Here is a 21,359-nt window from a genome sequence, read left to right on the forward strand (position 1 = left end):
GGCCGGGAGAAGCCACCTCGCACCCAAGGCCAGGAGCGGTGACCCTCAGGAGCCATCCGGAGCACGAGGCAGGGGCGGCAGCTGGGAGGAGCCACCCACGCCCGAGGCCAGGGCCAGTGGCTGGGAGGAGCATCCCGAGGAGCGGTGGCTGCGCAGGCACAGGAGGGTCTAGAGGAGCTATCCCACATTGAAGGTCAGGAATGGCGGCGGTAAGGAGATACCCCTTATCCCAGGTAAGGAGCAGTGGCTGTGCTTTGCTGCAGCAGCCGTGAAGAGATACCCCACACCCAAGGTAAGAGAAACCCAAGTAAGATGGTAGGTGTTGCAAGAGGGCATCAGAGGGCAGACACACTGAAACCATACTCACAGAAAACTAGTCAATGTAATCACACTAGGACCACAGCCATGTCTAACTTAATGAAACCAAGCCATGCCTGCAGGGCAACCCAAGATGGGGGGATCGTGGTGGAGAGGTCTGACAGAATGTGGTCCACTGGAGAAGGGAATGGCAAGTTCACTTTAGTTCAGTCGCTCAATCATATCCGACTCTTTGCGACCCCATGAATCGTAGCATGGCAGGCCTCCCTGTACATCACCATCTACCGGAGTTCACTCAGACTCACGTCCATTGAGCCTGTGATGCCATCCAGCCATCTCACCCTCAATCGTCCCCTTCTCCTCCTGCCCACAATCCCTCCCAGCATCAGAGTCTTTTCCAGTGAGTCAACACTTCGCATGAGGTGGTCAAAGGATTGGAGTTTCAGCTTTAACATCATTCCTTCCAAAGAAATCCCAGGGCTGATCTCCTTCAGAATGGACTGGTTGGATCTCCTTGCAGTCCAAGGGACTCTCAAGAGTCTTCTCCAACACCACAGTTCAAAAGCATCAATTCTTTGGCACTCAGCCTTCTTCACAGTCCAACTCTCACATCCATACATGGCCAAGGAAAACCCATAGCCTTGACTAGACAGACCTTAGTCAGCAAAGTAATGTCTCTGCTTTTGAATATACTATCTAGGTTGCTCATAACTTTTCTTCCAAGGAGTAAGCATCTTTTAATTTCTTGGCTGGGAATGGCAAGCCACTTCAGTATTCTTGCCTTGAGAACCCCATGAACACTATGAAAAGGCAAAATGATAGGATACCAAAAGAGGAACTCCCCAGCTCATTAGGTGCCCCATATGCTACTGGAGATCAGTGGAGAAATAACTCCAGAAAGAATGAAGGGATGGAGCCGAAGCAAAAACAATACCCAGCTGTGGATGTCACTGGTGATAGAAGCAAGATCCGATGTTGGAAAGAGCAATATTGCATAGGAACCTGGAATTTCAGGTCCATGAATCAAGGCAAATTGGAAGTGGTCAAACAAGAGATGGCAAGGGTGAACGTCGACATTCTAGGAATCAGCAAACTAAAATGGACTGGAATGGGTGAATTTAACTCAGATGACCATTATATCTACTACTGTGGGCAGGAATCCCTCAGAAGAAATGGAGTAGCCATCATGGTCAACAAAAGATTTCGAAAGGCAGTACTTGGATGCAATCTCAAAAACGACAGAATGATCTCTATTCATCTCCAAGACAAAGCATTCAAAATCACAGTTATCCAAGTCTATGCCCCAACCAGTAACGCTGAAGAAGCTGAAGTTGAATGGTTTTATGAAGACCTACAAGACCTTTTAGAATTAACACCCAAAAAAGATGTCGTTTTCATTATAGGGGACTGGAATGCAAAAGTAGGAAGTCAAGAAACACCTAGAGTAACAGGCAAATTTGGCCTTGGAATGCAGAATAAAGCAGGGCAAAGACTAATAGAGTTTTGCCAAGATAGTGCACTGATCATAGCAAACACCCTCTTCCAACAAGAGAAGACTCTACACATCAGCATCACCAGATGGTTAACACCAAAATCACATTGGTTACATTCTTTGCAGCAAAAGATGGAGAAGCTCTACACAGTCAACAAGAACAAGACCAGGAGCAGACTGTGGCTCAGATCATGAACTCCTCATTACCAAATTCAGACTGAAATTGAAGAAAGCAGGAAAACCGCTAGACCATTCAGGTATGACCTAAATCAAATCCCTTATGATTATACAGTGGAAGTGAGAATTAGATTTAAGGGTCTAGATCTGATAGATAGAGTGCCTGATGAACTATGGAATGAGGTTCGTGACATTGTACAGGAGACAGAGATCAAGACCATCCCCATGGAAAAGAAATACAAAAAAGCAAAATGGCTGTCTGGGGAGGCCTGACAAATAGCTGTGAAAAGAAGAGAAGCAAAAAGCCAAGGAAAAAAGGAAGGATATAAGCATCTGAATGCAGAGTTCCAAAGAATAGCAAGAAGAGATAAGAAAGCCTTCTTCAGCGATCAATGCAAAGAAATAGAGGAAAACAACAGAATGGGAAAGACTAGAGATCTCTTCAAGAAAATTAGAGATACCAAGGGAACATTTCATGCAAAGATGGGCTCGATAAAGAACAGAAATGGTCTGGACCTAACAGAACCAGAAGATATTAAGAAGAGGTGGCAAGAATACACAGAAGAACTGTACAAAAAAGATCTTCACGACCCAGATAATCATGATGATGTGATCACCAATCTAGAGCCAGACATCTTGAAATGTGAAGTCAAGTGGGCCTTAGAATGCATCACTATGAACAAAGCTAGTGGAGGTGATAGAATTCCAGTTGAGCTGTTTCAAATCCTGAAAGATGATGCTGTGAAAGTGCTGCACTCAATATGCCAGCAAATTTGGAAAACTCAGCAGTGGCCACAGGACTGGATAAGGTCAGTTTTCATTCCAATCCCAAAGAAAGGCAATGCCAAAGAATGCTCAAACTACTGCACAATTGCACTCATCTCACATGCTAGTAAAGTAATGCTCAAAATTCTACAAGCCAGGCTTCAGCAATACATGAACTGTGAACTCCCTGAAGTTCAAGCTGGTTTTAGAAAAGGCAGAGGAACCAGAGATCAAATTGTCAACATCCGCTGGATCATGGAAAAAGCAAGAGTGTTCCAGAAAAACATCTATTTCTGCTTTATTGACTAGGCCAAAGCCTTTGACTGTGTGGATCACAATCAACTGTGGAAAATTCTGAAAGAGATGGGAATACCAGACCACCTGACCTGCCTCTTGAGAAATCTGTATGCAGATCGGGAAGCAACAGTTAGAACTGGACATGGAACAACAGACTGGTTCCAAATAGGAAAAGGAGGACGTCAAGGCTGTATATTGTCACCCTGCTTATTTAACTTCTATGCAGAGTACATCATGAGAAACGCTGGACTGGAAGAAACACAAGCTGGAAGCAAGATTGCCGGGAGAAATATCAATAACCTCAGATATGCAGATGACACCACCCTTATGACAGAAAGTGAAGAGGAACTAAAAAGCCTCTTGATGAAAGTGAAAGAGGAGAGTGAAAACGTTGGCTTAAAGCTCAACATTCAGAAAACGAAGATCATGGCATCCGGTTCCATCACTTCCTGGGAAATAGATGGGGAAACAGTAGAAACAATGTCAGACTTTATTTTGGGGGGCTCGAAAATCACTGCAGATGGTTACTGCAGCCATGAAATTAAAAGACGCTTACTCCTTGGAAGAAAAGTTATGACCAGCCTAGATAGTATATTCAAAAGCAGAGACATTACTTTGCCAACTAAGGTCCGTATAGTGAAGGCTGTGGTTTTTTCTATGGCCATGTATGGATGTGAAAGTTGGACTGTGAAGAAGGCTGAGCACCGAAGAATTGATGCTTTTGAACTGTGATGTTGGAGAAGACTCTTGAGAGTCCCTTGGACTGCAAGAAGATCCAACCAGTCCATTCTGAAGGGGATTACTTTGGAAGGAATGATGCTAAAGCTGAAGCTCCAGTACTTTGGCCACCTCATGCGAAGAGTTGACTCATTGGAAAAGACTCTGATGCTGGGAGGGATTGGGGGCAGGAGGAGAAGGGGACGACCGAGGATGAGATGGCTGGATGGCATCACTGACTCGATGCACGTGAGTCTGAGTGAACTCCAGGAGATGGTGATGAACAGAGAGGCCTGGCGTGCTGCGATTCATGGGGTCGCAGAGTCAGACACGACTGAGCGACTGAACTGAGCTGAACACTCTGCTCAGTGTGAAAGAGCATTCTGTAAAAAAATAATGTACATACTTTGATTTTAAAATATTTTTCTAAAATGTGGTAAAAATGACTTCAGTGGGCATAAATTTTCAATTTATAAAAAGTACATTATATTTGAAGTACAAAAATGTAAGGTACAGGTGTACTTGTAAAAGTATCTGTACATTATAAGATATGTATATATGTATAATCAACATGCATAAAATATGTATCTAAGATGCTTTTGAACTGTGGTGTTGGAGAAGACTCTTCAGAGTCCCTTGGACTGCAAGGAGGTCCAACCAGTCCATCCTAAAGGATTTCAGTCCTGAGTGTACATTGGAAGGACTGATGTTGAAGCTGAAACTCCAATACTTCGGCCACCTTATGTGAAGAGCTGACTCATCTGAAAAGACCATGAAGCTGGGAAAGACTGAAGGCAGGAGGAGAAGTGGGTGACAGAGGATGAGATGGTTGGATGGCATCACCGACCCAGTGGACATGGGTTTGGGTGGACTCTGGGAGTTGGTGATGGACAGGGAGGCCTGGTGTGCTGCAGTTCATGGGGTCGCAAAGAGTCAGACACGACTGAGTGACTGAACTGAACTGAACTGAAGATATACGTATTAAATATATATTTTTAAATGTTCACTGTTTCTATGAAAGTCACTACATTTAGGTGTCTTGTTTTTTATTTCATAAATCTCTCACCGCTTTGTCTCTGTATGCTCTCTACAATCTAATCACCTTTCTTATGAGAACATTAGTCATATTGAGTTAGGACCCACCCTAGTGACCTTATTTAAGTTTAATTACCTCTTTAAGACTCCCCATCACCAAATACAGTTACATTCTGAGGTTCTGGGGGGTAGGACTTCAACATATGACTTTGACATCAGAGAGATACATTCAACTCATAACACTTTGACACCATTTTCTTCCCAGCAACTGAAAGAGTGCCTGGAATACAGAAAGTGTTCACTTATATCTGATAAAAGATATATATGATAAAAGAATCACATGCATAAGTAATATTTTGTGTGCCCCAAGATAGAGAAATTTTTATTTAGCAAATGTTATCAAGGGGAATTAATTTTGGGAAAAAATATTTGTGAAACTAACTGAAATGGAAAATGGGACTTTAAAGCCAAGTCTCACCTAAGAGTGATGTTGCCCATTGAAATTAGAATGGATAAATACTTTGTGACATAGTCACATGATGTTTTCCAGCTTCGTTGTTGTTCAGTCCCTCATCTGTGTCCGACTCTTTGCAACCCCACGTACTCCAGCATACCAGACATCCCTGTCCTCCACTATCTCCAGGAATTTGCTCAAATTCATGTCCATTGAGTCAATGATGCCATCCAACCATCTCATCCTCTGTCACCCCCTTCTCCTCCTGCCCTCAATCTTTCCCAGCATCAGAGTATTTTCCAGTGAGTCAACTCTGTGCATCAGATGGCCGAAGTATTGGAGTTTCAGCTTCAGCATCAGCTTTAATGAGATAAAATTCACAAACAACTCTGGTTGAGTTTAAAATGTAGAATATGATGATGTGATGGAATACCCTACTGCAATGAGTATGGGCCATCTCAGCTATATGCAACAACACTACACAGTATGTCTGAACACAACACTGAGTTGAAAGAGCCAGACTAAAAGAGCACATAGTATGAGGTCACTGTGGATTCTTTACCAGCTGACCCACCAGGGAAGCCCAAAAATCCTGCAGTTGGTAACCTATCCCTTCTTCAGGGGATCTTCTCTACCCAGGAATCAAACAAGGGTCTCCCTCATTGCAGGTGGATTCTTTACCAGCTAAGCTACCAGGGAAGCCCTTATATTATATGAGACGAAGTCAGTAAATGCTACTGGAAATCAGGACAGAGATTATTTTTGGAGTAATAGGGACTGGATAGGAGCACGTGGGGAGGGTAGGTAATGGGATACTGGTAGTATTTTCTCTTTGCCTTAATATAAGTATGTTTATTTGTGAAAACTCATCAGTCTCTATACTATGGCATGTGCATTTTTTCTTTTTATGTCATACTCAAAAAAACATTTTTAGATCTTTTTTATTGAGGCAACATTGTTTTATAACATATGAGTTTCATTAAATAACATTGTATTTCTACCTTTATGTACCCAAATGTATTCACCATCAAAAAAACAAAAACTATTAAGGGTTTATAAACTAAGGATTATAACACACACAGCAAAGCTGATTATTTCTTGAATGCTTCATTTGATAAGGTACGGTAGAAAATTCTTTGTGTCCGTGTGGGTCCCTATCAGTGTATCCCGGTAAGTGGAAGAATTTTTTGTTTTATCTTGGCTTGGAGTCTGTTTATTCTCCTTCTCTGTCACATGTCTTTCCCTCAGCTCCCCTCTGATATAGTGTCAGTTCTGCCGAGTTGACTTGGTTTCAGAGATTTGGACAATTTACTATATGCAACCAGTACATGGACATTGTACCCACAAATCCAAGGCACAGAAACCAGTTAGTGTCACAAGTAGGATGTATAGGGAGAGGCATGAAGTAATAGAGACACAGAGAGAAACAGAGAGAAGGCAAAGAAGTGTTTCAAGACAGAAAACGCTCAGGAAGGATGGCGAAGTTGGAAGGACTAAAATACTTAAAACTTGGGACAGACTTCTGATCGTGAATCACAGGTCACAATCATCTCAAGTCAATTTAAAATATTCACATATAATGTATATACAAAGCACCCAAATTCAACTATGGTTATAAAATTAAGTAATAAATTCATACGCTTGAGGATGTACACGAAAAATAGATGCAGGAGACATAGGAGTTGCAGGTTCAACTTATGGATGTGGAAGATCCCCTGAAGAAGAAAATGGCAATCCACTCCAGTATTCTTGCCTAGGAAATCCCATGGAGAGAGGAGCCTGGTGGGCTACAGCCTGTGGGGTCACAAAGATTCGGACATAACTGAAGCTACTTAGCATGAATGCACGCATGCAATATTTGAGAGATAGAGGTCATGAGTCAGGGAAATTAGGGAAGAGATGGTGGTAATATTAAAAAGCAGAGACATTACTTTGCCAACAAAGGTCTGCCTAGTTAAAGCTTTGGTTTTTCCAATAGTCATGTATGGATGTGAGAGCTGGACTGTAAAGAAAGCTAAGTGCTGAAGAATTGACGCTTTTGAGCTGTGGTGTTGGAGAAGACTCTTGAGAGTCCCTTGGACTGCAAGGAGAGCCAACCAGTCCATCCTAAAGGAAATCAGTCCTGAATATTCATTGGAAGGACTGATGGCGAAGCTGAAACTCCAATACTTTGGCCACCTCATGCGAAGAGCTAACGCACTTGAAAAGACCCTGATGCTGGGAAAGATTGAAGGCAGGAGGAGAAGGGTACAACAGAGGAAGAGATGGTTGGATGGCATCACCGACTCAATGGACATGAGTTTGAGTAAACTCTGGGAGCTGATGATGGACAGGGAGGCCTGGTGTGCTTCAATCCATGGGGTCGCAAAGAGTTGGATACGACTGAGCGACTGAACTGAACTGAAGAGTCAGCTAGTACATTTTGACCCCATGTTGGTGGTTTATGTCCAATGTTTTAGTGTGTGTGTCACTTGATGCGTATTGTAATCATGCCAACTCATCACCAGCTGACGCCCCAACCACCCGACTCTGATTCTTGCTTCAGGGCTTTTCCTTCTCTGAAGAGTAGCGCTCATTACCCTCCCATTCTCTTTCCCTTCTCTGGCTGTGTGCTCAGGTCTCCCAGAAAACAGAGCTCCTTGAAGAAGAGGACCAAGTCACCTTTATCCTCTTCCCTCCTCGTGTGCAAGGCTGGGCACAGCCACCGTGTTTCTTGTATGATTGTGCTGCTTGAATTAACATCAAAGATGTTAAACTCCCCTTCTTCTGGTTGGGATCCAGCTGTCCTTGGGGGTTCCCCACACTGGAGTGTCTCAGGTCAGGTGCAGAGTGTGCAGTCAAGTAGTGTAAAAAAAAAAAAAACCTGGGTGTGAGGATGGTTGTGAGTTGGGTCTCCAGTTTTACAGCCCCTACATCTCAGGGTCCTTAATGATGGAATAAATTCAAGTGTCCACAGAAATAATCAAAAAAGCAGTGCATAATTGAAATAGAAGAGAGTTTTATTTGAGCCAAATAGGATGATAGCTCTGAAGGCAGTCTCTCAGATAACTCTGAGGAACTGCTAGGTTGAAGCATGGTTTTTACCATGTCTTATGACTTATTCAAATAAAGCACACACATCAAATGTGACAGGGTGCATTCCTTCAAGGTTTCAAAAGAGACAGACTCAGTACATAGACAACAACAGAGTAGCACCCTGGTGTCTGGGGAGGGAACCTTATCTCCCAGGAAGTGCTAACAAGGACACCATGAAAAGGGAGTTACTCATCCTTATTTTTAAAACAGACACCCTGTACCTCATTGGTTAAAGCAGATGAGCTGTGAGAGTTGGACAGGCTGTCTTCATTCACACAAAGTTCAGGCTGAACCATGGATGAGCCAAAATGACTTCCCCATTCCTCAACATGTGAACATTTTCTCTGTCACAAGCAGATAAAAATCTTAGAACCATGCGATCCAGCAATTTATTTCTGAGGCTATATCCCAAAATTGAAAGCACGCTCTGGAATAGACATTTGTACAGCAATGTTCTCAGCAGCATTTGTTCACAATAGCTAAAACATGAAAGCAACCCAAGTGCCCACTGATGAACAAATGGATAAGCCAATAGTGGTGTGTATATGTAAGATTCAGGCCACCCAAGATGGCTGTTCTCTTGCTCTCTGTACAACCCCTACTCAACCCATTCCTGGTACACCTACACTCTACTCGTATGACTTCATTCTAAATCATATGGTCTAATCAGTAAATGCCTACATACTTTACATAATTTATCCATACTTTATTTTCTTGGGCTCCAAAATCACTGCAGATGGTGATTGCAGCCATGAAATTAAAAGATGTTTGCCCCTCGGAAGAAAAGCTATGACCAACTTAGACAGCATATTAAGAAGCAGAGACATTACTTTGCCAACAAAGGTCTGTCTAGTCAAAGCTATGGTTTTGCCAGTGGTCATGTGTGGATGTGAGAGTTGAACTATAAAGAAAGCTGAGCACTGAAGAATAGATGTTTTGAGTGGTGGTGTTGGAGAAGACTCTTGAGAGTCCCTTAGACTGCAAGGAGATCCAACAGTCCATCCTAAAGGAAATCAGTCCTGAATAGTCTTTGGAAGGACTGATGTTGAAACTGAAACTCCAATACTTTGGCCACCTGATGCAAAGGACTGACTCATTTGAAAAGACTCTGATTTTGAGAAAGATTGAGGGTAGGAGGAGAAGGGGATGACAGAGGATGAGATGGTTGGATAGCATCACCGACTCAATGGACATGAGTTTTAGTAGGCTCCAGGAGTTGGCGATGGACAGGGAGGCCTGACGTGCTGAAGTCCACATGGGGTTGCAAAGAGTTGGTCATGACTGAGCGACTGAACTGAACTGAATAACTGTTCTAAACTGTAAATTGTCCACCTGAATAGTCTATCAAAGAGATAGTGAAGGGTGTGTTCCTCTGCTGGTTTCCCTGGTAACCGATGAACCAACCTGATGTTAATTCCCTCTATAACTAGTCACCTCCCCTACCCCCAGTAGTGAAGACTACCACCATGTCCTGCCTACCCTAGGTAAACATGGTTGACGTGTCACTCCAGGACCTTGCTTCAAACATGTAAGACTCCCCCTATTCATTAAAAGATGATTCTGGGCTCTTTCTTCAGTCTTGAGGATGAGAAAATACAAAGCTTGCAGGCCTGGGGTTGCGGCCCAACATTATATATAATAGAGTATTCTTCAGCATTTAAAAGGAAAGGATTTCTAACACATGCTACTACATGGATGAGCTTGTGGACATTTACTAAGTGAAACAAGTCTCACTGGAAGAGACTTTAGACTATATATGATTCCACTTACATGAAGTACCTAGAATGGTCAGGTTAATAGAAACTTAAAGTACGATGGCAATTGCCAGGAACTGGGAAAGGAGAAAAGGGAAATTGTTGATCGTGGGCACAGAGTTGATGTTTTGTCATATGAAAAAAGGTCTGGACTTTGGTTGTATAAATATGAATGTATTTAGCACTATGGAACTGCAAACTTGAAAATGGTTCAAGTGGTAAATTTTATGTTTTCCGTACTTTATCATAATTTAAAAAAAAAAAAAGCATTCCAGACACACCCTCCAAGTGTAACCACAGAAGAGTCAAGGACTGATAATGACTCTACAGTGGCTTCCCACCCACCCAATTCCATCCCCACCCCAACTTAAGAGTTGTCTTTGGTGAACAGGGACTTTCTGCTTTAGTTTTTAGAGATGTATTGCTCCAGCCCTTGTTTTTCACTCACTAAGTTGTGTCCAACCTCCTTGTGACCCCATGGACTGCAGCACATCAGCCTCCCTCATCCTTCACCATCTCCAGGAGTTTGCTCAACTCATGTCCAGCTCCAGCCCCACACGGCTTACCCTCAGCCTCCCTGACTGACCCAGTGCTCCAGTCTCTGCTCCAAGGATCCAGTAAGTCTCAGGTCACCCTCTCCTGTAGGAGACTGGGCACTGAGTTCACATCCTCCCAAAGAGACCTCTGCAATCCCAGAGTGCAGGGATCAGCCCAGCTCCAGCCTGAGGGTGGAGAGAGTCAGTTTTCAGATGAAAACAAAAAGAGCTGGGAGTTATACATAGGATTTTGTGAGAAAAGGTGGGGGATGGGGATAAATTAAAAGACGCTTACTCCTTGGAGTATGAAAGTTATGACCAACCTAGATAGTATATTCAAAAGCAGAGACATTAGTTTGCCAAAAAGGTCCATCTAGTCAAGGCTATGGTTTTTCCAGTGGTCATGTATGAATGTAAGAGTTGAACTGTGAAGATAGCTGAGCGCCGAAGAATTGATGCTTTTGAACTGTGGTGTTGGAGAAGACTCTTGAGAGTCCCTTGGACTGCAAGGAGATCCAACCAGTCCATTCTAAAGATCAGTCCTGGGTGTTCATTAGATGGACTGATGCTGAAGCTGAAACTCCAGTACTTTGGCCACCTCATGTGAAGAGTTGACTCATTGGAAAAGACTTTGATGCTGGGAGGGATTGGGGGCAGGAGGAGAAGGGGACGACCGAGGATGAGATGGCTGGATGGCATCACTGCCTCGATGGACATGAGTTTGAGTAAACTCCAGGAGTTGGTGATGGACAGGGAGGCCTGGCGTGCTGCGATTCATGGGATCGCAAAGAGTCAGACACGACCTAGCGACTGGACTGAACTTCGATGGCTAGCCACTGAGCTGTCTTCAAGGCCCTTGTCTCCTTTGCAACGTCTTAAACCATTATTTAAGCGGCTGAACTGACTGAATTGAACTGACTGGGGATATTGCATCCATGCCCAGAAGCACTGAAATACATTTTCTTGATTGGTGTTCTAACAATAGTAAATAGCTCTTATATAGGGTTTATGATATGTGGACCACTGACTTGAGTCTCCTGTTTACTGTTAATCCTTTGTATTTGGGGGTTTCTCCTCTGTAGATATGGGGGGTGACTGTAAGAGACTTGAGTATCCATGGATTTTAGTATCCACAAAGGATGACAGTATAGTGATTTTTATTAAATTATCTTGGGGTTTGTTACATCTGGCAATTTGGTGAAGCTAGCTCTATTATTCATCATTTGCAGCAACTTTTTTAAATAGTGATAAAACATGACACAGAACGTGCCAGCTTAACGCTTTTAAGTGTGCAGTTCAGTAGTGTTAAGTATGCTTACACTGTTGGACAATCAGTCTTCTGAATACTTTTCTTCTCATAAACCTATGACCCATTAAACAGTAAGTCCCCATGTCCACCTCACCTCAACCCCTAGAAGCCACCATTCTACTTTCTGTCTCTGTGAATTTGACTATTTAGGTGTATCACAGAAGTGGAATCATCCAGTATTTGTCTTTTCGTGACTGGCTTCTGACACTTAGTATAATTTCTCAGGATTCTTCCACGTTGTACCATGTGTCAGAATTTCTGTCTTTTTAAAACTGAATAATTTTCCGATGCACCTTTAGACCACATTGTATTTACCCATTCCTTTGTGGATGAGCATTTGCTTTGCTTCCATCTTTCGGCCACTATGAATAATGCTGCTATGAACATGGGTGTACAAATTTCTCTTTGAGATTCTATTTTCAGTTCTTTTGGGTGCACACCCAGAAGTGGAATTGCTGGATCATATTGCAGTTTTATTTTGAAGTTTTGGAGGGACCACTGTATTTATCTATAGCAGCTGCAACATTTTACATTCCTACTAACAGTGCACAAGTGGTCATCAGCAGCATTTGAGCAAGAAGAAAACAGAGATCCAAGGCAGTGAATGACTTCTTCAGGGTCATGGGGGTGATGATGGAGTCAAGATTTTAATCATAGTTTCCTGGGGTTTTCCCCCTTGTTCTTAACCAAAATGTTAAATGTGACTTTGGCATATCCAGGGTGGAAGCCCCCTGATAGTGACTTGTAATCTCTGTGTCAGCCTGGCCCTGCTGAGCAGTATAGGGAGGAAACATTTCATGCCCTCAAAGGAGCAGGAAACAGAATCCTGTCATTTCTGGTTCAAAATGAAGGTTAGTTCCCCTCTCCATCCAGGCAGCTGGGAGACCACTCTGGTTTGATACTTTGACTGAGCTGGGCTAGAACCTGTCCCTCCCCACAAATTTCTTCCCATTCTGCCCCAAATCAGAGTTCTTATTCTTTGCCACTCTGTGAGTAAGGAAACAGAAAGCTACCGGGTTTCAGGATCTTTGGTGTAGGAATCTGAATGGGTGAGAGGGAGGAGTGTCCCACAGGCTCCTCCCCTCAGGCTGTTGCCTTCTTGCAATTTTCCTTTATTGCTAGATTTAAATTGCAACCCTCATCTCCCAGTTCTCCTGGTTCAACTTGCCTGTTATATTTTCTGGCCCAACATTAATTTCCTCTTTACATATTAACTTGGAGAAAGAAATAGCAACTCACTCCAATATTCTTGCCTGGATAATCCCATGGACAGAGGAACCTGGTGGGCTACAGTCCATGGCACGGCAAAGAGTTGGACACGACTTAGCTATAAAGCAAGCACATTTCCTCTTGAGAAATCTGTATGCAGGTCAGGAAGCAACAGTTAGAACTGGACATGGAGCAACAGACTGGTTCCAAATAGGAAAAGGAGTATGTCAAGGCTGTATATTGTCACCCTGCTTATTTAACTTATATGCAGAGTACATCACAAGAAATGCTGGACTAGATCAAGCACAAGCTGGAATCAAGATTGCCGGGAGAAATATCAATAACCTCAGATATGCAGATGACACCACCCTTATGGCAGAAAGTGAAGAAGAGCTAAAGAGCCTCTTGATGAAAGTGAAAGAGGAGAGTGAAAAAAGCTCAACATTCAGAAAACTAAGATCATGGCATCTGGTCCCATCACTTCGTGGCAATAGATGGGGAAACAGTGTCAGACTTTTTATTTTGGGGGCTCCAAAATCACTGCAGATGGTGATTGCAGCCATAAAATTAAAAGACGCTTACTCCTTGGAAGGAAAGTCATGACCAACCAAGATAGCATATTCAAAAGCAGAGACATTATTTTGCCAACAAAGGTCCATCTAGTTAAGGCTACAACTTTTCCAGTAGTCATGTATGGATGTGAGAGTTGGATTATAAAGAAAGCTGAGCGCCGAAGAATTGATGCTTTTGAACTGTTGGAGAAGACTCTTGAGAGTCCCTTGGACTGCAAGGAGATCCAACCAGTCCATTCTGAAGGAAATCAGACCTGAATATTCACTGGAAGGACTGATGGTGAAGCAGAAACGCCAATATTTTGGCCATCTGATGTGAAGTACTGACTCATTTGAAAAGACCCTGATGCTGGGAAAGATTGAAGGCAGGAGGAGAAGGGAACAGAGAATGAGATGGTTGGATGGCATCACCGACTCAATGGACATGAGTTTGGGTAAACTCCAGGAGCTGGTGATGGACAGGGAGGCCTGGCATGCTGTGGTTCATGGGGTCACAAAAAGTCGGACATGACTGAGCGACTGAACTAAATTGAACTGAAGCACAACATGTTAACTAGTTGATCCACTTTGTGAATCATCTCGGTCTACTCTCCCCACTCTTGAAAAGAAACTCTGAGATTTGGTATTTTGTATACTTTTTCCCTCAAAATACATCCCATGATGCAAATTGAAGGTCCAACTTATATCTGTTAATGAATGTTCGCTCTTCTAGCACTGCAGGCCCCGCCAGTGTTTCCAGGGCCTGGAGCTAGGCCTTGGACAGCCTCAGTGGGAACCACATCTCTCAGGCATTACAGAGAGTTTCCTCTCAGTATATGCCTGCCTACCTGGCCACGTACCCAGACTTTTGGGCATTGGCCCTGGTGCTGCTGCTTATGGGTGAGACAGGAGTCAGAGATAGGATGGGAAGAGCGGAATGTGGGATGGGGGGGAGCTGGGAACTTGGCTGCAGAAGGCTTGGGGCTCCAGACTAGTGGGGGAATTAGGGCTGGAATGAAGACAGGAAGGAAGGCACAACTCAAACTGTTGTTTCCCACCCTTGGCAATATCAGCAGTTTGGGCTGGATCGTTCTTTGGTGGGAGCGAGCTGTCCTGTTCATTTTAGGTTTTGTTTTTAATCATTGTCAGATTTTGAATAACATCCCTGCCCTTTGCTCACAGGATAATAATGACCCCCACAAACTGCAACAATCAGAATGTCTCCAGACATTGCCAAATGTCTCTTGGGAAACAAAATCACCCCCACCTGGCAATCTTTTACTTAGACTTGCAAATTCCTTTCTTGTCCTGAGACTGAAGATGTTTGTTTGAAATTCACACAAAATAAAATGAACCATTTTACTGTATTCCCCCAAGTGTATTGAGCTATTTTTGACATACAATATTATATAATTTTAAGATGTACAAAGAGATGATTTGATTGATGTGTTTGTTGTGAGTTGATGGCCACAGTAAGAAATTAACCATCTGAAAGTGCACAACTCAGTGGCACTTACCACATTCACAGTGTTGTGCAACCGTCATCTCCCTCTGGTCCAAACATTTTCATCACAACCAAAGGAAACGCAGTAACCACTGAGCAACCTCTGTCCATCTCTCACCTACGCAAACTCAAGCCTCTGAAAACTACTAGTTTTCTTTCCGTGTCTATGGATTTGGTTATTTGGGGTGTCTCATAGTCCATCTTTCCACAGGAGTACCGATTCTGGGAGCTCGTCAGTCAGCCCTGGTTACTAACCTGTTCACAGGCATCAACATTTCGGTTCTCAGCTTCATCATCATCTCTGGCTTCATTAAGGGAGACCTGCACAACTGGAACTTCACAAAACAGGACTACAGATCGAACACATCTGGATCCGATGACACCTATAGGCTAGGAGGTTCCTCTTGTCCATAGTAGTGCTTGTGGGGGTAACACAGAGCTGAGACTATGATGGGGACTAAAGAGACCTGGGATAACAGATCCTGTGAAGGAGGGCCTGGAGCCCAGGACTTAGTATTAACTAAGTGTCATTATTATTATTAATACTAATAATCCTTAGGGGTTTTTTTACACTTTGAAAAGATAAATTTAATGAAACGTGAAATATATCTCAATAAAGCTGTAAAATTAACTAAGGATTCCAATACAGATGGCTGACACACTTCAGCTAAAATTTTTCCTCATTCCTTCTCTCACCATAGCTTGGACCCTCTGGGTTCTGTAGGGTTTCTGCCTTTTGGCTTTGAAGGGATTCTCCATGGAGCAGCAACATGTATCTATGTTTTTCTTGGTTTTGACATCAGTGCCACTACAGGTAACATGCCACTGTGTGTCCCATGAGGGATGTGGGTATAGTGTGGGCTGCCCTTGGGCCCAGGGGCTAGTAGTAGGTCAGTCAGCTTTTGGAGATGAAAGAAGATATTGATTTTTTGTTTTCACCCCCGTGCTTTTACTGACCTCCACCACTGTTGCAGGGGCAGAAGCCCTAAACCCTCGTTGTTCCATCCCCTGGAGCATCTTGATCACCATCTTCATCTGCTTTCTGGCGTACTCTGGAGTCTCAGCCGCGCTCACCCTCATGGTGCCCTACTACCTGATTCACCCCGTGAGCCCCTTGCCGCAGGCTTTTTTCCATGTTGGGTGGGGCCCTGCCAGATATGTTGTGGCTGTTGGCACCCTCTGGGCTCTTTCATCCAGGTCAGTGCCAAAACTTTGCCTCAATATACTGCCAAATTAAAAAGTATCTTAGCCCTAAGGATTGAGAGACAAGAGGGAACGGTGTGAAGACTAGGGAACAGGGTCCACGTCCCCAAGTGTTTCCATTTTCTCTCCCAGCCTGGTGGGGGCCTTGATCCCCATGCCCCGTGTGATCTACTCAATGGCAGATGACGGGCTCCTTTTCCGGGACTTGCCCGCATCCACGCCCGCACCCGTACCCCCATCACAGCCACCTTGGCTTCTGGAATTCTTGCAGGTAAGTAAATAATGCTCATTCCTTCTTTGATCAGTTTTCTTAGCTTGGATATTCCCACTGGTTTCTCACTCTTTCTTCGCTGTGTTTTTGCCCTGTGTTTTTACTCTTTTTTACTGTGTTTTTACTCTTTGAGTTCAGTGATCTTGTGGAGCTCTCATCAATTGGGATCCTGCTCGCTTACATCATGGTGGCTTTTTCTGTTCTTGTTCTCAGGTGAGACCCCACAATACCTTGACTGGGGGTCCTGACATTGAGGGGATTGATGGGATTGATGGGAAGGTAATTCTCTTCTGCCTTCATACTGCCTTCTGAATTTTCTGCTATGGTTAAGTTGAGAAAGAGATGGACTAGACTGTCTGATGTTGGATGAGTAGGGGCTACTATTATCACCGCCTTCATACCTCTAATTCAGATACCAGCCAGACCAGAACTTAAGCAAGAATGAGAAAGCAAAAAATGAAATTGAGATTTGTGAAAGTGACACAAGTTCTTTGGACCCTGTACCAGAAGCAGGAACCTCATGGATTCCAAAGAGACTATGTGACCCTATCCACATCACCCCCACCCAGAAATCTGGCCAGATTGTCTGTGGATGTGCATTCCTGCTTGATTTCCCTTTGGTCATTTTCTGAAATTGATGATATGTGGAGGGAATGTGTCTTTTCTGTCAGCTGAGGTGTCTTAGAGACATGATGTCCCTTCCTGAGATGGGCAGCCTGGGGAGGGGAGTGACCCGAGGTCCTGACATCTTTGGCTTCTGGGTCCAGCCTGTTCTCCTCCTGCTTGACCCTTGCAGTTCTCCTGCTGACCATCCTGATTGTGATCCTGGCCCAGTGGCCCAGCCAGGTGTTCTCTGGAGACCCTGGGCTCACAACAGTGGCTGTGCTGCTGCTGCTGCTGCTCATCACTGGGGTCACGGTCATCAACTGGAGGCAGCCCCAGGACCCCTCTCCTCTTCCGTTCAGGGTAAGTGACCCTATGTGTCCAAAGTGTCCACCTTGAGTGAATGAAGTCTGCATGCTTCAAACTCTAAACATCATTTGCTGGACCAGGAATGAGGGGAGTTATTAAAACTAATGAATTCTTCCCTGATCCACACTCAGTGCTCTACATACACTATCTCAGTAGGCACTGAACACACAGCCTGAATTGGACTGAACTTGTCCCACCCACGTGGGGTAGGGTCTTTCAGACGTCTGGGCTGTGTTCAGGGATGAACTGACCAGGTCTCTGCTCTGCCTGTCCTCCCACTGGTGAGCATCTTTGTGAACATTTACTCGATGATGCAGATGACCTCTGGGACCTGGGCCCTATTTGGAGTCTGGAATGTGACTGGTAAGTGGTTTTCTTGGAAAATGAGACCCCTTAAGTGACTGAACCCAATCATCTCCCTACTACCTCTTTTCTAAACTGTGTCAGATACCATAAAAGGAGACCTACTGGGCATTTGTAAGTGGGAAGAGCACCTACTTTCCCTTCTCACTGTCTCATTTCCCTACTAGGATCTGTCATATACTTAGGATATGGGATCCGACACAGCCTGGAGAACAATGAGCCACAGCCACCAGCCTCCACCTCCCAGAATCTTGACAAAAACATCCCCGGTGCTGGTTCATCTTAACCAAAGGACATCGATGTTGTGTGGAATCCCTTCATGTCCTGGAAGATCTGCTGGTTCAAAGGGCACTTTGAGCCTCTATGCAGTGCGAATGTGGGATGCATTTAGAATCCTGTATATATTGCTAGTGGACACAATGACTTAAATGTTATACAGTTTTAAAGTAAACTTTTCAAAGCATAATATACACACAGAAAAGTCCATGTTTCATAAGCATACAGCAAGATGAATTTTCACAGAGAAAGTCCAAAAAATGTAATCTGCAACCAACAGAAGAAATAAAATATTAACTGGCACATAAGAAGCATCTTGTGCCAATTTCCAGTAAAAACACAGAGATGGCAACATGGGGAAAAAACACAGGTAACTATATATTGTGTCAAGAGTTTCACTTTATGTATTAGGACACAAATATATTGGATGTAGAAGAAAGGTAAGAGATACATTATGAAAACAGTAACAAAAAAAAACCTAGCACAGTCATATTAATATGCAAAGTAGACTTAAGAAAAAGAAAATAACAGATAAAGTGGATTATTTCATAATGATAAAGGGAAAAGGTTATTTTTATCTTTTTCCTTGGCTACCAAGATGTAGTGTATCATTGGGTACATAATCATTTTTCTTTACTTTTCTGTCACAGACTTTAGCATTGCACAGTAGAGTTGAATAGATAAAGTTCTTCATTGAGAACAGAGACAAAAACCAAACACCCTGCATTGCCAGAGGCAAGAGTAAAGGATGGGGAGCAGTAGTTGGTTTTAAATGGTGAGTCGAGTGGAACTAAAAGATAAGAAGTGAAGCTGAAGGGACAGTATAAAAAGCTGTTACTGTCAGACAGAATGCTTGAAATTGAGATTATGGACATTGAAGATGTTGGTAATAATAGAGTAGAGTGTTGTTTGTGGGAACGAACACCCGAAGTAGGGTGAAGGAATGATGGAAGACAAGATATTGAAATAAAAAGTTATTAGATGAATTAAAACCAGATGGAGGAAAAAAAAAAAACAGATGGAGAAGGATGAACAGAATTAGGAAAATCAATATCTTGAAGGACCTAGTGGAATTACAGATTTAGGAAACAATGGAGGCTGAAACTGTCAGGTGAGACTGTGATGGAGGAGGCTGACATCACCTGATGGCTGTTCTTCCCTTACCGCTGGGGGACAACCAGATATCCCGTGCTACCCAGTGTGCTATAACAGGCAACACAGAACACCACCCGGAACACAGCCCTGATGAAAAGTTGAGTTAGAAAGTCATCAAGCCTCTAGATCAACCACCAGCTCACAGCAGACATGAGGGATAGATTCACATTTTAACTAAAAGCATAATCAGCCAAACCAGAATATAGACAGTTCTCCAAGACAGAAAAGTGGTGCAGTTCCTGTAACAATTAAATGATATGACCCAAACTGGACAGTAACTCATTAACTAAATGATAATCACCCATACAGGCATATCTTGGAGATATTACTGGTTTAGTTCCAAACTTCCCCAATAAAAAGAATTGGCAATAAGAGGAAAATTGTGTTTTTTTCTTTTTCCAGTGAGGATAAAAGTTATGATCACACTACACTGTATTCTACTCAGTGTACATAGAATTCTATCCAAAAAGCAATGCATATGCCTTAATTTAAAAAAAAAAAAAAAGTTTTTGCCAAAATAATACTAAGCATCTGTTGACAACATGAAGTGGCTATAAGCCTTCAATTTGTAAAAATGCAGTATTTGCAAAGCATAATAAAGCCAGGTGTGCCTGTACATTTGCCTGCGTCTGTGCATATTAAAATACGTATATGTTGGAACCTCTCTGGTGGTCCAGTGGCTAAGACTCTGTGTTTCCACTGCAGGGAGCACAGGTTCAATCTAGGGAGCACAGGTCAGGGAACTAAGATCCCACATGCTGCACAGCATGACCAGAAAAATAAAAATAAAATGAAATAGGTACTGTATAATTAATACACATATAATATATACATCAGTTCAGTCGCTCAGTCGTGCCCGACTTTTTGTGACCCCCATGAATTGCAGCACGCCAGGCCTCCCTGTCCATCACCAACTCCCAGAGTTCACTCAGACTCACGTCCATCGAGTCCGTGATGCCATCCAGCCATCTCATCCCCTGTCGTCCCCTTGTTCTCCTGCCCCCAATCCCTCCCAGCATCAGAGTCTTTTCCAATGAGTCAACTCTTCGCGTGAGGTGGCCAAATTATTCGAGTTTCAGCTTTAGCATCATTCCTTCCAAAGAAATCCCAGGGCTGATCTCCTTCAGAATGGACTGGTTGGATCTCCTTGCAGTCCAAGGGACTCTCAAGAGTCTTCTCCAGCACCACAGTTCAAAAGCATCAATTCTTCGGCGCTCAGCTTTCTTCTCCTTGCTCTCAAATTCATATGTAGATGTCCTAACTCTGAGGACCTTAGAACATGACTGTATTTGGTGATAGCACCTTAAAGACATAATTAAGCTTAAATAAGGCCATTAGAAGAGGTCCTACCTTGTGTCACTAATGTTACAAGAAGAGAGATTTAGCAAATAGAAGTAAAAGACACCTAGACAGAGTGAACAGTGAAATTCAGATAAACAAGAAAACTTACAAAAAGACTGTTCACTCTATCTAGGTGACATCTACATATGAATTTGAGAGCAAGGAGACACAGTCAGCCCACAAAATATTTGACTACCACTTTCTTCCCAGTAGCCAAAACAGTGTCTGGAAAACAGCAAGTGCTCAGTATTATTAGATGAGATAGATAATGAAAGAATGTCATGTATATGTAATATTTCAAGTATCCCAAGGAGGAGAAAATTTTATTTACAAGATGTTATCAAAGGGAGTGTGCAATATTTATTTGGGAAAAAATATTTGGTTTAACTACGTGGGATGGAAAATGAGTCTTTAAAGCCATGTCTAATCTATGAGTGGTTCTGGCCAGATCATTTTGCAGGAGAAACAAAATACAGGGAAAAATTGGGGAGAAGAGAGGAAGGTGGTGAAGGGGTTCTGTAAGGTGAGAATGCCTTCCCTTAATCTGGTCTCTCACTTTCATATGAAAATCATGAAGTGATGGGG

General features: G+C 43.2%; 1 pseudogene; it reads left to right on the forward strand.

Moving 5' to 3' along the window:
• Positions 1-14,402: 14,402 nt before the first annotated feature.
• On the forward strand, positions 14,403-18,288 carry LOC138418531 (cationic amino acid transporter 3-like; annotated as a pseudogene).
• Positions 18,289-21,359: the final 3,071 nt, after the last annotated feature.

This window comes from Ovis canadensis, chromosome 14, assembly GCF_042477335.2.
Source record: "Ovis canadensis isolate MfBH-ARS-UI-01 breed Bighorn chromosome 14, ARS-UI_OviCan_v2, whole genome shotgun sequence".
NCBI lineage: Eukaryota > Metazoa > Chordata > Mammalia > Artiodactyla > Bovidae > Ovis > Ovis canadensis.